The 16,427-nt window shown below is 39.4% G+C and overlaps 1 protein-coding gene across 12 annotated transcripts in view; it reads right to left on the bottom strand.

Annotated features, from left to right (window-relative positions):
• Positions 1–15,513, bottom strand: part of EVI5 (ecotropic viral integration site 5) — a 196,548-nt gene extending 181,035 nt beyond the window's left edge. For 6 of the 12 annotated variants that reach the window (XM_025872197.2, XM_025872199.2, XM_073896297.1 and 3 more), the window contains exon 1: positions 15,189–15,513. The gene's annotated coding sequence lies outside the window, so the exon portion shown is untranslated. Of the gene's footprint in view, positions 1–945; positions 1,020–15,188 lie in introns of all 12 variants that reach the window. The other 6 variants (XR_003208420.2, XM_025872200.2, XM_073896299.1 and 3 more) reach the window with 2 other exon arrangements.
• Between the last annotated feature and the right edge of the window lie 914 nt (positions 15,514–16,427).

Below are 16,427 nucleotides of genomic sequence, written 5' to 3'. Positions count from 1 at the left end.
TGAATATTGTTCCATTTTTCCATCTTTTTTCTTTCCTTTCCAGTTTTAGCAGTTTCTATTGATATCCTCACGCTCAGAGATTCTTTCCTCAGTCCAGTCTACTAATAAGCCCACCAAATGGTTACCACGTGTTTTCTGTTACAATACTACAAAGTCTTTGATCTCTAGCATTTCTTTTTGGTGCTTTCTTAGAATTTCGATCTCTCTTCTAACATTGCCCATCTTTTCTTATATGCTGTCTACTTTATCCATTTAGAGCCCTTAGCATTTTTATCATAGTTATTTTAAATTATTTCTTGGTGTGATAATTCCAATATCCCTGCCATATCTAAGTCTAGATCTGATGTTTGCTCTAGCTCTTCAAACTGTGCTTTTTGTCTCTTAGTATGTCTTGTAATTTTTCTTCATAGTTGGATATGATATACCAGGTAAAAAGAATTGTTGTAAACTGGCCTTCATTAATGTGGTGGGAAGAGAAATACATCAAAATTAAAACCTGTTCTGACCAAAGAGAAGGACAAGTCTATAGATATCCAAGCTCTTCCACCTACATCTTATTTTTTAAATTATTTATACTGCTAGTCTGAAATTGATTATTTCAAGCATCTCAAGTTTCACCATAAGTTTCATAGGAATCCATAAATTCACAGAGAAACTGGCAGGTAGGTGAATGAGAGGATACTGTATTTCTGGGATCATTACTTAAACTACAACTCTGCTTATACAGTATTACAAATCCCAGAGCTCACCAACATCTAGCACCATGCTTTTTTAGTAGGTTTTTGTATAAGTGCTTGTAATGCCAAATGGATCCAGGGAGGTTTTTTCTTATTTGTTTCCAAGATAAACAGCAATGTATCCAACTTAGAAGTACATTCTAAAATGTTTGCTCAAATTTCAAAATAGTCTATGTCAATGTAAACATAAAAAATCATTAACTTTTACCTGTATACATTGTTACTTCTCTTCATTCTTCAAAGTTCTGGAGATTCTGAGCCCATGAAAAACTTGATATTCAACTGAATAAATGTGTGAAAAGAAAAAAAAATTATTTATACTCAACCTTGTTCCAGTAGGATTTAAGGCTGGTACAAATGTAATATACATCTTCAATCTTTTAAGCAGGTTATAACAAAGTATTTTTCCAGGGGCTCAGTCGGTTAAGTGTCCAACTCTCGATTTCGGGTCAGGTCATGATCTAGGGGTCCTCAGATCAAGCCCTGTGTTGGGCTCCATGCTCAGTGCAGAGTTTGCTTGGGATTCTCTCTCCCCTTACCTCTGCCCACCCCCCGCCCCCGGCTGGATTCTCCATCTCTAAAATAAATAAAATCTTTATTTTTTTTAAAGATTTTATTTATTTATTTGACAGAGAGAGAGACAGCGAGAGAGGGAACACAAGCAGGGGGAGTGGGAGAGGGAGAAGCAGGCTCCCCGCTGAGCAAGGAGCCCGATGTGAGACTCGATCCCAGGACCCTAGGATCATGATCTGAGCCGAAGGCAGAAACTTAACCAACTGAGCCACCCAGGCATCCCTAAAATAAAATCTTTAAAAAAAATAAAAATCAGGGGCACCTGGGTGGCTCAGTCATTAGGCATCTGCCTTCGGCTCAGGTCATGGTCCCAGGGTCCTAGGATCAAGCCCCGCATTGGGCTCTCTGCTCAGCGGGAAGCCTGCTTCTCCCTCTCCCACTCCCCCTGCTTGTGTTCCCTCTCTCCCTGTCTCTCTCTGTCAGATAAATAAAATCTTTAAAAAAAAAAAATCAGATCATGTCATAAAAAAAGTATTGTTCCAATTCTTTAAGCATGGGAATAAATATTATAAATAGCAATGTCTTGCGCATTTTGAATATTATCAATAAATATAGGGTATAGATTTTAAAACACAGTTTGTAAATATCCACAAAGAATATCAAACTATGTCCTTCATTTATGTAAGCTAATAGATGTCCAAGAGAGATGGAAGAAGGGAAGATATAGAGCACTGGCTTCAACAGGAATCAAAAAATAGAACAGATATTACAGTGAAAGGGAAAAAAACAGGAAATAAGAGCAACATTGCTGACAAGTAGCCTTCCTTTAAATGTCTACATGACAAATTTCCAAGTTAATTTATGTTCTGTAGGCATACAGTGCATTTCCATCTCTCTCTAATCCCTCCTACCTCTAGAGCTAAATTTCAAAAAAGCGAAATTTGTATACAATTATATACTACTTACTACTGTTGCCACCACCATCATCTACTATATACTTTACTATGTACCAAGCACTGTCACAAGATTTACGTCCATTATCTTATTCAATCCTCACAATAACCCTAATATAGGTTTTACTGATGTTTGTGGTGGTTAAACAACTTGTCCAAGATCCATTAGCTAATAAATGATGGAGCCAGGATACTAACCATTTGGCCCCAAAACAAAAACATCTTGACGAGTGTAAATCACTAAGAGTAAAGTGAGCTAAACCTAACTGTAGAACATAAAAGTAAAAAAATAGTACATCTGAACATGTCATGAGCCTGAGGATTTTGACCAAACAGGGCCTGCCCAAAACCAATCTGATTACCAATTTAACAAGTTAACTAAAATATTGAGATGGAAATTATATTTGAAAATGAAATTGTCAACATATCACATGAAAATTCCTACCTCCTTTGTAAATAACCTATTACAGACTGTATGTAATCTTTTTTTAATCCATGTAATACTAGAATAAAAAGTCTCAAAAGTATCAATAAAAACCTCTTTTATAATTTTTTATATTAACTGGACAGATCTGCATGACAGATCTGGAGAAACATTTGACATTTTCCTGACTTTAACATTATGCACAAAAGGAAACCTTCCCACTTTGTAAACTACAGCAATAGTTTCTAAAGAAAAAAGAAGAAAATGAACAGAGAATAGAAACCAATGGCCACCGCATCATAATTCCATGCCTACGTTGCAAGAAAATGGAATTTTACCAAGGCTACCAACTCCAACTAACCTGTTTACCAGACTTGAGTTTTTTTCAAAAAATCTTCTAAATATAAAATGTCAGTTTGTTGCTAATGTTTTATATTTAATGCTCCAATAATACAAGTTTATGATTTAATAATTGCAAATCTGTATTTATAGTCACTGTTAAAGGACTTTACTAAAGGGTACCACATGCACTGCTCTCTAGTCAACTAAATTCCCTTAATTCTACTGGAGACAGCTCAGAAATACCTTAAGCTACATATAAAGTTAACACACACACACACACACACACACACACACACACACTTCTTCCAACCCACTCCAAACATCTGAGTATTGCTGATACAGGTTATGTGATTAGAACATTTCAAGTGAATGAAGTACTATTCAGTTTTAGCATTTTAAATATTTAAAGTATCTGAAACTGTACTAGATATAACATGCAATTACCCTGAGGAATTAGCATTCATTTAGCGTTTAAAACCTAAGAGCTATACAAGTTCAATTATATTCAAAAATTTAATGAAATATTTTAACTGGCCATTTCAACTACTACCCAGTATTAAAATATTTTTCATGTTTATAAATTCATATATTAATTACAGGTTACACTTACACTTTCTTAAGAAATAGTGTCCCTTTAAACCATCTTGATCAAATAACAAAAATTACCATGAGCTATGGGTCTGAATTAAGTTTTGTTCACGCTAAAAAAATGAAGTCTTATTTAATGCTATACACTTCAGCAAAGAATCCATAAAAGATATCACACAAACCTAGAATCTCTCCTGCTACTATGCCAACCTAAACCATCCAAAGAACAAGATAATATTTTTAAGCACACACAATACATCAAACAACTATCATTGGGTAGATATTATCATTTACCACACTAACATACGAGAAAATTATCTTATAGGTAGTTTTAGTAATCCACTTAGCTATTTTGGTAATTCAAAACTGAAACTCATCTTGCTATCGGACAGATCTTCCTTATGTATTACCTTCCATATAAATTCCATTTGTCCTTCCTGCATTTTTTAGTCTTCTTTTAATAACATCATAATCACAAAATAACAGATGCTATTTATACTGAACATAAAACCCACGCCAGCTACTGCTCCAAGTTCTTTACATCTATTATTTGCATTCCTCATCATCATGCACAGTAAATATGAACACACATTTTCTGGTAAAGAAACAGACCCACAGAGGTTAAGTAACAATGAAAATGACAAGGCAAAATGCTTGTTCTACTACATCATGCCACATTTTTTGTTCCAGCCATCAATTCTTATAATGAAATTATTTATACAGAATTTTACTAGATTCTCAACAAAAACTAAGGTTGTTTTCCTTCACAGAAGGGGAAATTATTATTCTGTAAAATATTTTATTGTATTACCATACTACTGATGTAATTTCCCCAAAAATACTTTTGTATTAAGACTGGGAGGAGAGAATGCTGTCTAAAGTACGCTGAGTAAGGGGCGCATGGGTGGCTCAGTCGGTTGAGTGTCTGCCTTTGGCTCAGGTCATGATCCCAGGGTCCTGGAATCGAGCCCCGCATCAGGCTCCCTGCTCCACGGGAAGCCTGCTTCTCCCTCTCCCACTCCCCCTGTTGTGTTCCTGCTCTCGCTATCTCTTTCCCTGTCAAATAAACAAATAAAATCTTTTAAAAAAAATTAAAGTACACTGAGTAAGAGCACTAGCTAACTAAAATTTGATCCTTTGAGCTGCACCTAAAATTGCTATGGCTGAGGTGCTGAAGTTCACGGGTAAGGAACTAAGTCTGTTCCCTGACCTCAACCTTCCATTGTTACAAACACAAAACTATAAAAAAAAAAAAAAAGGATATATCCGCATACACAATTTTTTCCTGGCAGCAGCAAGAGTATGTACTAAAATACCAGTTTCCCTATGTTTCAATCTAGTCTGAAAAAAGCACAAATTCAGAACAAGTACCTCCTAAAATATATCATATATTACATGAATTTTTTATTTAGTATATACAATATATCAAGCATTATGTCAAGAAGTATGTTAAAGGGTGGCTCAGTTGGTTGCTCAGTCGATTAAGCGTCCGACTCTTTTTATTTCAGCTCAGATCATGGTCTCAGAGTTGTGAAGTTGAGCCCTGTGTGGGTTCCACACTGGGCATGGAACCTGCTTAATATTCTCTCTCTCCCTCTGCCTCTCCCCCCACCTGCTCATGTGCTCTCTTACCCTCTCTCTTAAAAAAAAAAAAGTGTGGGGCGCCTGGGTGGCTAAGTTGTTAAGCGTCTGCCTTCGGCTCAGGTCATGATCCCAGGGTCCTGGGATCGAGCCCCACATCGGGCTCCCTGCTCAGCGGGAAGCCTGCTTCTCCCTCTCCCACTCCCCCTGCTTGTGTTCCTGCTCTCGCTGTCTCTCTCTGTCAAATAAATAAATAAAATCTTTAAAAAAAAAAGCGTGTTAAGCGCTGTCACTGCATACCCAATGTGAAATAAAAATGAATTACCACTATTCTGAAAAATCCTAAAATGGCAATAAGAATCTTCAACATAATTCTCCAAATGGGTTAAACAGTACACAGATCACAGCAAAGTCTTAAAAATTCTACTTTAATTCTAGTCATGTTAATTAATTTAATTACATTGATACTAATAAAAGAAGAGTGATCAAATTATGAGGGAGAAATACATGTTAATCAAAACTGGATAGAAGAATACATATGAAAAATCAGGAAATCCTGGCACAATGGTAAGTATCAATGAAATAATTTTTTAAAAGGTCCTCAGCATCTCAGCAAGGTAAAAGTACCAGGTTCTAGTTACAAGATACATGTGGCCTCCACAAATTACTTAAGCTCCTCAAAAGTTATTTAAGCTCTTTTTCCTTGTCAGGAACTTGAAAAAAGGTTGAAGTGAATGTTATCTCCAATGCTTTCCTGTTGTAACATTCTAGAGTCAAAAGAGAAAACTGATACAAGATTATATAAGCAGATTTTTTTTTAAGATTTTATTTATTTATTTGAGAGAATGAGACAGAGATAGAGAGCATGAGAGGGGGGAGGGTAAGAGGGAAAAGCAGATTCCCCGCTGAGCAGGGAGCCCGATGCAGGACTCGATCCCGGGACTCCAGGTTTGTGACCTGAGCCAAAGGCAGTCGCCTAACCAACTGAGCCACCCAGGCGCCCCATAAGCAGATTTTTTTTAATGCAGTAGTTTCAATAACAGAAAAAAATCCCAAAATGTTACACTTAGAAAACTAAGGTCTTACTCCCTGAAACTCATATGCTAGGCTACAGAAACAATCAGAAGTTTTGGGGACAAACCAAAACAATGAGAGTATATTAGCAAGACTAAATTTACATAGTTACACAATAACCTTAGACTTTCAGAAGATGCCAAAGAAGCATGTAGGATTTTTTAAAAAACTGATAATATTGAATAAAAGAGTTTTTTAAATGTGATAATACTGAATAAAACTAAAATATATTTTTTGTATTTTTTTTTAAGATTTTATTTTATTTTATTTCAGAGAGTGAGTGAGAGAGAGAGAGCACGAGATGGGGGAAGTGGGAGAGGGAGCAGCAGACTCCCCCGCTGAGCAGGGAGCCCGATGTGGGGCTTGATCCCAGGACCCTGGGATCATGACCTGAGCTGAAGGCAGACGCTTAACGACTGAGCCACCCAGGCGTCCCAAAACTAAAATATTATAAACTTAACTACTATGCATAGCCACACCTCTCTAGGTCTCTCTCCCCTGCCATAAGCAAGTGGATCTTCAGCTTAATCAAGTCAGAAGACCTTAGGCCTCAGGCTCTTTGAATTATCATGAATTCAGGCAATCTCTCTCTTCCTCCCAGTTTTGGCTCTCAACTTTCAAACATGCTGCTCTGTCATATTTAAAAATCTCACTGGATCTTATTTAACCCTCTAAGTATCCCTGGTCTCACAGCATCCTGCCACCCCTCATAACTAAGCAACTGGAAAGATGTGTTTATCTTTTCATTCTTCCCTTTCTCACCTCCCACTTTTTCACTGCAATGTGGCTTCTATCCTATCATTTTAGTGAAACCACACTTATCAAGGATAGCTCACCAAGAGCCTCTTTGTTTATCTCTCTACAACATGTGACGCAGTATAATACTCTATCCTTTTATTTATTGTGATTTTTCTGATTAGAAAATACATGTTAAGAATTGAAATATCACAGAAAAAAATTAAAAGTTTAAATACTCTAATCCTACTCTCAAAGACTGCCTGTTAGCAGTACAGTCTTATCTCCATCAAGATTTCTTTTCTTTTTTTTTTTAAGTTTTATTTATTTATTTATTTGACAGAGAGAGAGCACAAGCAGGAGGAGCGGCAGGCAGAGGGAGAGGGAGAAGCAGGCTCCCTGATGTGGGGCTCAATACCAGGACCCTGGGATCATGACCTGAGCCAAAGGCAGATGCTTAACAACTGAGCCACCCAGGTGCCCCACAAGATTTCTTTTCTAAAAAAAAAAAAAAAATCTATACATACACTAACATTTAAGAATATATGTATTTTTTAACTTATAAATTAGATCATACTATATATATTTTTGAGAATTTTTTTAATGCACCTTGATCTTCTGTCGTTAGTATTATTTAGTAGCTTGATTAATGGCCTCCTAGAGAGCTCTTCATCATAATACCCAGAACCTATGAATGCTACCTTAAATGGCAAAAGAGGCTTGGCAGATTAAGTCAAGGATTTTGTGATGAGGAGGTTATCCGGATTATCTGGGTTTGGCACATCTGAAGATGCTAAACTGTTGGCTTAGAAGATGGAGGGAGGAGCCACAAAATGCATGCAGGAAATACAAGGAATGCAATTCCAACAGCTGGAAAAACCAAGAAAACAGATTCCACCCTTATAAACAGCTCTGCCAATACCTTGACTTTAGCCCAGTGAAACATTTCAGACTTCTGGCCTCCATAACCATAAGAGACTAAATTTTTGTTTTAAGCTGCTAAGTCTGTTAATTCATTACAGCAACAACAGGAAATATATCATATACACACATCATATTACATTAGCTGTGTAACTTTCTATCATAAGACTGTACCATATTTTATTTAGCAATCCTTTACTGATGGCTACTTGGGTTGTTTTCAACTTTTTATTATTATATACTAGGTGCCATGAATACCCCTAAACACATCTTTCTACATTTCTGTTTCTCCAAGGAGTTATTCCATAGAGTACACCTACTAGATCAAGAAATGTGAAATTTCAGCATGCCTGGCTGGCTCATTCGGTAGAACGAGCAGTTCTTGATCTCGGGGTTGTAAGTTCGAGCCCCACATTGGGTGTAAAGTTTACTTGAAAAAGAAAAAAAAAAACAAAAGAACTGTGGGATGCCTGGGTGGCTCAGTGGGTTAAGCATCTGACTCTTGATTTTGGCTCAGGCGGAAATCACGATCAAGCCCTGTGTCTCTGCACTTGGGCGTGGAGCCTGCTTGGGATTCCCTCCCTCCCACACCCCCTTACCACCCACCCTGGCCCCCCACCCCCACCGTGCGTGGGCGAACATGCGCTCACTCTCTCAAGAAAATAAAGTGATATTTTATTATTTCTTATTTCCAATCTTGTGTGTGTGTGTGTGTGTGTGTGTGTATGTATATATGTATATATATATATATATGCCTCCAAAAAGGCTCTACTTATTTTTACTCACAGTAACAACATTCAAGCCCTTCTCTCCTTCTTCAAAGTTCTCAACTTCTGTTAAATCAGTTTCCTGATTTATATTTCCTTCTCTAGTGGCTACTCCTTCTGTTCTTTTGCAGACTCCTCTTCATCAGCTCATTTCTCTAATGTCAATGGCTCCCAAAGTTCTCATTCCAGCCTGGCTCTCTCCTCACTACACACACTTTCCAGAGCTATCTCATCTACTTCCTTTTACCCCTACTTACTACTTACAAACAAAACAGAATTATTACCCTCTTTTCCCTCCAAAATCTACTCTTCAACTGTGTTCCCTCTATTAATGACTGCCACATCAATATTTAGCAGCCTATGACAGATACATATCCTCACCCCACATACCATAGCTCTAGAATCCCTAAGACTTTCTCCTTCCCTATCAATTTCTTGAAACAGGAATACATCAATTTTCAACTATATTACTTTACTGTGTGTTTTCCCTATCTTAAGTCCTGTGCCCCACTGTACCAGAATAATCTTTCTGAAACTCAATTCTGATTTGTCACTTAACTAGACCTTTCACAGACTGCTTATTGGACTGTAGAATGGTATAACCACTTGGGAAAATTGTATGGCAATGTCTTCTAAAGTTAAACATACATGTGCCCCATGACCCAGGAATTTCACCCCTAGTTATTTATCCAAGAGAAATGAAAATGTATGTCTATAAAGAGACCAGTAATCAAGCATTCATGACAGCTTTATTCATAATAGCCAAATGGGAGAATGGATAAACTGTGTTATAGGTATACAATGGATTACACACCAACTAAAAAGAACTATCAGTATGTGCAAAAACTGTTAAATCAGTTAAATCAAACTGTTAAAACAGCTGAATTTCAGAAACATTATGTTGGACAAAAGAAGCCAAGCATAAAAGAATACACACTAATTTATTCTATTTTTATGTGAAGTTCAAGAACAAGGAAAACTTATCTGTGGTAAAAAAAATAACAGAACAACAGGAACTAAAAGAACCCTGAGGGATGGGGGGGAGGGAGAGAGATTCACAAAGGCGTACACATTTATCAAAACTCACTGCATTGTATAGTTAAGTTCTATGCATTTCACTATATATAAATTTACCCCCAAAACTTTTTTTTGAGATTTTATTTATTTGACAGAGAGAGACACACAGCGAGAGAGGGAACACAAGCAGGGGGAGTGGGAGAGGGAGAAGCAGGCTTCCTGCGGAGCAGGGAGCCCGATGCAGGGCTCGATCCAATCCCAGGACCCTCGGATCATGACCCAAGCTGAAGGCAGACACTTAATGACTGAGCCACCCAGGCGCCCCTGAAGTAGGTTTTAAATCTTGATATTTGCTTTAAAAGTTTTTGGGGTGGGGTGCCTACTTCACTCAGCATTTTCCCTTACTAGTTAAAAAAGCCTCAAGATTTAAGACAGATTAATCACTTAATTACCCCCTTTTTTTTTTTTACAAAATTATCACCTCATTCAGAAGCAATATATCAACTGTGCCTTCCCCTAGTCTGTAAATTTTGTGAGAGCAAGGATTTTATCTATGTAGAATAGATCACCATTATCTTTCTAATACCTATCGTTATGTTTGACACACAGGAGATGCTAAAGATGTGTTATCTTTGGTGGTTCTTAATGACTTATGGATAATTTTATTTTTTTTAAAGATTTTATTTATTTATTTGAGAGAGAGAATGAGAGAGAGAGAGAGAGAGCATGAGAGGGAGGAGGGTCAGAGGGAGAAGCAGACTCCCCGCTGAGCAGGGAGCCCCGATGCGGGACTCGATCCCGGGACTCCAGGATCATGACCTGAGCCGAAGGCAGTCACTTAACCAACTGAGCCACCCAGGCGCCCGACTTATGGATAATTTTATAACTTCTTTAAAATTCTAGATCACTTACTGATTCATTTTTCCAATCTTGTATGTTACATGTAAATGTACTATCATGCTTGACAACCTTTATAAACCTTGCTCATCTGACACTAGAAAAGAAGCTTCTCCACAGTTTCAAAAAAGCAGTAGTCTTTAACTTTGTGCTCATCTCTTACATGTATTTCAGATAAATATTCAAAGGCATTAGACTTCTCACGGGCTTATTCCCTTAAATTCATTTTCAATTTACTTAAAGCTCTATCTTCTCACCACCATGTCTTCTAAACTATCCTGATTTCTGGTATACTTGAAGATAAATTTTTCTTCTTTCTCTCATGTATCTCATTTAAACATATTATACAATTGTTCATTAAAGCTTTACTTTTATCCAGTATCTATTAACATTACTACCGTAATTTATGAGAATGCTGGATTCATTTCTGACATAATAAAAGATCTGTACCAGGCCAAAAAGGACAGCTATTAATCATTTAAACATCAACTCAGTTAGACAAAATCCCCATCTTCACTTTTACATCAGTGCTTGCACTTTCCTATGAAAAACAAAGAGCAATGATCGATAATAAAGCCAGGTCTGTTCCTATCTCTCATCAAGGTCCCTTCGAACACAAGAACCATCAGTTCCTCAAGGAGAGAGCCCTAATCATGAACCCACAAGACAATGAAGACCCAGATAATAGCCAATTTGACCAGCTTTAGGGAACACTTTTCAGAGTACAACTGTGAGGGTTGAATTAGTACAAAGAACAATTAACAAGCACTAAACCCACATTATCTTTGGTCACTTAGAGGATAAACAGCAAACAGCACAGGCAGGGGAAAGCTCTTCAAGTACAGATACAATTAAAACAAGAGCTGGAAATGGCAACAAATAAACACCAGGCAATCTGAAATAATGAGAAATGGGATGATCCTTTCTGGGCAAACACATATGTCAACAGGTTCTATCTACAAAACATTAATAAACCTCCATGTTTCCAAGAGGAAGGACTAGCAAACCACCAAGATAGATAGTAATAACTGCCAATGTTATCTTTTATTTATATTTTAATTTTATACGCAAACAAAAGGAAAATAATTGGTAGAGGAGCAGAAAGGCCACTGAGAATTGTCGGCAGTGTTAAGCAGACTTTTATATTTCACAAAACTTGTCAAAAATTAATTTGAAGGGCAAAATGGGCTGGCAGCTTTTTATGTTGTCAAATAAGGACATTACAGAAAACAACAAACAAAAAAACCCATAATGTTCGTATGAAAAAGGACATTTTAGCACAGAAAAGGATGGATATAACTTAAAAGTAAGTACTTTAAACTGTATAAATTTAGCCTAAGAGAAAACAAAGAGATTTAAAAGATATAACCCACCAAGGAGGAGACAACAGTGAGCAGCAGATGCCAACACATTTTTGTATAAAGGAAAGCAGATGATGGACTTCCAGGTTAAGTTGGCAGACTGAACACACACAACTAATTTTCCTCCCTCCCCAAAACTCTACTAAAACAAGGATAAAGAAAATGTTGTGTTCTGTTTTTAGCTCATAAACCACAAGGACAGGAGAAAGGAGGAAGAGATGACAGCAATAAAATTTTGGAAGCTGAAAAGAAGATGGAGGAGTGGTAACTGACTTTGTAAAAACAGCCAAATTACAAACCAGCAGTGCTGGCAACTTCGAACAAGCCCAATTTATACCATACAATCCTCAAAAAGCTCGGGGATGCCAGAACAAAGAGGGGGAGGGGAGACTAAAGCAAGAAAGGATCAGGTGAAAGCTGTGAACAGTTAGAAACCTGGACCCCATTCCTCCTCCACGCTACTGAGTGGCCCACCCTCAATGCAGCAGCTGATTGGAGATTTATTCTCTCAAGAAGATAAACCATACATGGTAGAAGACACAGGTATCACAACAAAAAGAGGCAAATTATGTGACCTTATATACTAAATGTTGTACCGCTCATTATTCAGCCCTCTTTCTTGAGTTCTCAGATCACGGGCAACCAAACTTATATCCTCCAAGCACAAAACTGGAAGAGACTCTCTGGGAAATCCGCCCAGACCAAAACGAAAAAAGAGACACTGGAATAGCTTCAAACAGTCCACCTGAACCAATGGCTTCAATCTTGGCCACACAAGGGAATCACCTGGACGACTTTAGAAAATACTGATGTTAATCTATGGGGATAGAAATCAGAATAGTGGTTGCCTCTGGGCAGGGAGTGGGGAAGACAGAACAAAGGATATAAAGGAATTTTCTAAGGTTTTCACAATAGTCTGTATCCTGTGTTGGTGACACGGGAGTATACATGACAAAAATCAAACTACACCTAAAATGTGTGTATCTTACCGTATGCAATTGACAAGCAGAATCTGAAATTTATATAGAAATGCTAAGAGCCACGAACTGCCCAGTATTAAAAAACAAAGTTGGAGGTCTTATACTATCACATATCAAGGATTATACAGTTACATTAATTAATACAGTGATACTGGTGCAAGGATAACAAACAGACCAATAAAACAGAATAGAGTATCCAGAAACAGATACACACTTAAAAGTCACCCGATTTATGAGAAAGTGCCACACAGTGCAAAGGGACAAGTATGGTATTTTTAAAAAATGATGCTGGGTCAAAAAGATATCCACCTGGTTAAAAGTGAATCTTGACCCTTACAATCCATCTGAAATTTACTGTAAATTTTGCACCTTAAATGTGAAAAGTAGAGGCTCCTGGGTGGCTCAGTCGTTAAGCATCTGCCTTGGGCTCAGGTCATGATCCCAGGGTCCTGGGATTGAGCCCCGTATCAGGCTCCCTGCTCTGCGGGAAGCCTGTTTCTCCCTCTCCCACTCCCCCTGCTTGTGTTCCCTCTCTCGCTGTGTCCCTCTCTGTCAAATAAATAAATAAAATCTTTTAAAAAAAAAAAGTGAGAAGTAAAATAAAATAAAACTTCTGAAAGATAACATAGGAAAATATCTTCATATTCCTAGACTAGGCAAGATTTCTTAAATAGGGCACAGAAAGCAGTATTCATAAAGAAAAATAGTAAGTATATTTCACTAAAATCAAGAATGTCCATCTGTCAAAAAAAAACCATTAAAAGAGTGAAAGACAGAATGGAATAAGATAAATTATGTACAGTTTATAGATAGGTGTGTGTGTGTGTGTGTGTGTGTGTATACCTCCCAGAAAGGACTCATATCCAAAAAATTATAAATAAAAAAATAAGACTCACACATCTCACAAAAGACATATAAATGCCCTATAAAAGATAAAACCACAACCATCAGGAAAATGCAAAATAAAATTACACTAATATATTACTGCACCTCTACCAGAATAGCAAAAATGTTTCCAACTGACAAGCATCAGCAAGAATGTGGGGTAACTGAATTACCATTCCCTGCTAATTAGCACAACCACTTCAGGAAAATGTTCAACAGTATCTAATACTAAAGTTTTATTATTCACATACCGTACAAACCAACAATTCCACTCCTAGGTATAAACCCCAAAGAAGAAATATTCTGTTTCTTGATCTGTGATGGTATACTTAGTAAAAATTCTTTACCTGCACTCTTAGGATTGTGCACTTTTTCTGTATATTATACTGCAATAAGTTTTCTAAGTTTCCTTGACACAAAGTTCTCAGAGACCTTAAGTCTAACATTTTAGAACAGAGAAGGAATTTCAGGTTACTTCAAGAAAGTTTACTAATAAAATTTAAAAACAAAAAACAAAAAACTCTACTAACACGTATCAGTCCAGAACAAAGGTAAGTTTTTCTTGAACTTCAAGAAGCACTGGATTTCTTTCGGCGAAGAAAGGAGTTTATCATTCTACACTGTAAACCAAAGAAAAGATATCTTTGCAAGAAAATGCTGCTTTTCAAAGTCACCTCTAACAGCAATGAATAGGAGAAAAGCAAAGGAAACCATTGCAAAAGTTTTGGTTAACTCTTCGGTGAAAGGATGACAACTGGCTTGATCTAAGACGCCCAAAAAACAGACAGACACAAAGAAATCACGGCAATTCTAAAGCAAACGTCAACATCACAACCCAATCTACCGGAAATTCTGCGGTTAATTTGAGGCTTGCCCCGCTAATCATAAAGTGATTCAGTGATGGTTACAAACGCTCTCCAAGTGCATCCTTGGGACTCACCTAGCACACCTGGCTAGCCCATCACCTGCCTGGGGACTCTGCCTTGTGCAGAATCCCGGAGGCCAAATCAAGACGCCAACTTTGCAAGTAAAGGGAGCGGGCGGTCTCACTCCATCAGGACACCCAGAGAGAACGGACTTCTGGCCTCGAGGGCGGGGGTGAAAGGTCAGTAATCCCACAGGATTTGTGAGGAAGCACCCCCGAAGCTGCCCGGTCCCTCCACCTCCCTGGGACTCCACTGGAAGACCCACTGGCGAGTTTCCTCCCCAGCGCCCACGGGAGGAGGGTCCCGGGCCGCCGCGGCCTCAGGGAACTTAGGCCCCGGCGGGGCCGGGCACGCCCGCCCCGCTGGTGCCGCAAGTTTGGTGGCGGCCCCACTCGCCGCGCCTCGGCCCCGTCGTGCGCCCCGCAGAACCCGGGCTCGCGGCCGGTCCGGCCTCCGGGCCCGCCCGGCCTGGCGCGGCGCCCCTCACCTTGGAAACGTTGGGTGGACTCCGCCGTAAACATTAACTTCCCATCCAGCCGGCAGCCTCGCCGCCGCGTCTCAGCGCCTCGGCCCCGCTCCGGCTCCGCGGGCCGCCTTCCCCGCCCTCTCTCGAGCGCCGCGCTACCTCGAGAGCTCAGAGCCGCCACCGACCCTCACCCACCCTTCCGGGCGCCGCCGCTGCTTTAACTACTACCCGACCCCTACCCTGCCCACCCGCTGGCTCCTCCAGGGTCCGGCCGGCCGCGTCAGGAAAGCCCAAGGCGCAGGCGCGGCAGGGCCTTAAAGAAACCGGCCGCCTCTACCGCATAATGGGTTAGAGCAGGTTAGGGGCCGGGCGGCCGGTCGAGAAAAGGAGAAGCCGAAGGGATTGGGCCGTGGGGAACGGGGGCGGGGAAATCCCGCTCCCTCCTCCGCCTCTCTTTCAAAGCGCCGGCCCTCGGCCTTACGAATTGCAGACTTCCCCAGTATCTTGGGCCGCCCTTTGCATGTAAGAGCTGTTCAGGACACACCCCCTCAGGGGCCCGAGAAGACCCCCAGCTTGGAGCTGCTGGCCTCGCGCTACCGCATCGCCCACGCGACTCTCAGGTCGCGGGAACGCGGCGCCGACGCGCAGGCTTCCGAAAGGCCCTGCGAGCTCCCCGAGAGGTGACCTAGGTCACTCTCAAAAACAATAATCAATGTGCAAATAGCACTTGTGATTGCAAATCCCTCTACCTTCAGTCGTCTCGACGCACTGGGTTTATGCAGAGTCCGGCAGGGGGCAGAGCATGGGCACAAATATATGAAGTCCAGCCAGGCAAACATCCAAAGTCAACGAAGAAATTCTTAGAAGTACTTAGTTTGGGACAGAAACTATCTACTAATTCTGATCCAACCCCAAGAAAAACGAGCAAGAAAAATAATAAAGGCAATATAAATTACTTTCATTATACATTTATAAATTACAAAATGACTAATTATCAGCGCAAAAAACTCCAAAATTGTTTGCCTAGAAATTAGATAGCCCCTGGTTATTTTCTGATATAAATTTGCAATCTCCAGAAGGGATTCCACTGTAGTAAGCATTTCAGAAAAAGAAAAACTCTCCATTTTTTTAAAACAGGCTCAGGAAATACTAAAATATAGGAAGTAGAGCCATGCCCTCCACCCAGCTAAAAACTTTGAAACCTTGAAATTTTATGAGGCAAAACTTTTCATAACTTTTAGGTCATGCTGTTATTTAAAG

Source organism: Callorhinus ursinus, unplaced genomic scaffold (assembly GCF_003265705.2).
Source record: "Callorhinus ursinus isolate GAN/ISIS: 27379988/994484 unplaced genomic scaffold, GSC_fseal_2.0 scaffold9, whole genome shotgun sequence".
NCBI lineage: Eukaryota > Metazoa > Chordata > Mammalia > Carnivora > Otariidae > Callorhinus > Callorhinus ursinus.
The sequence above is the reverse complement of the archived record's forward strand: the minus strand, read 5'-3'. Positions and strand labels throughout refer to the sequence as shown.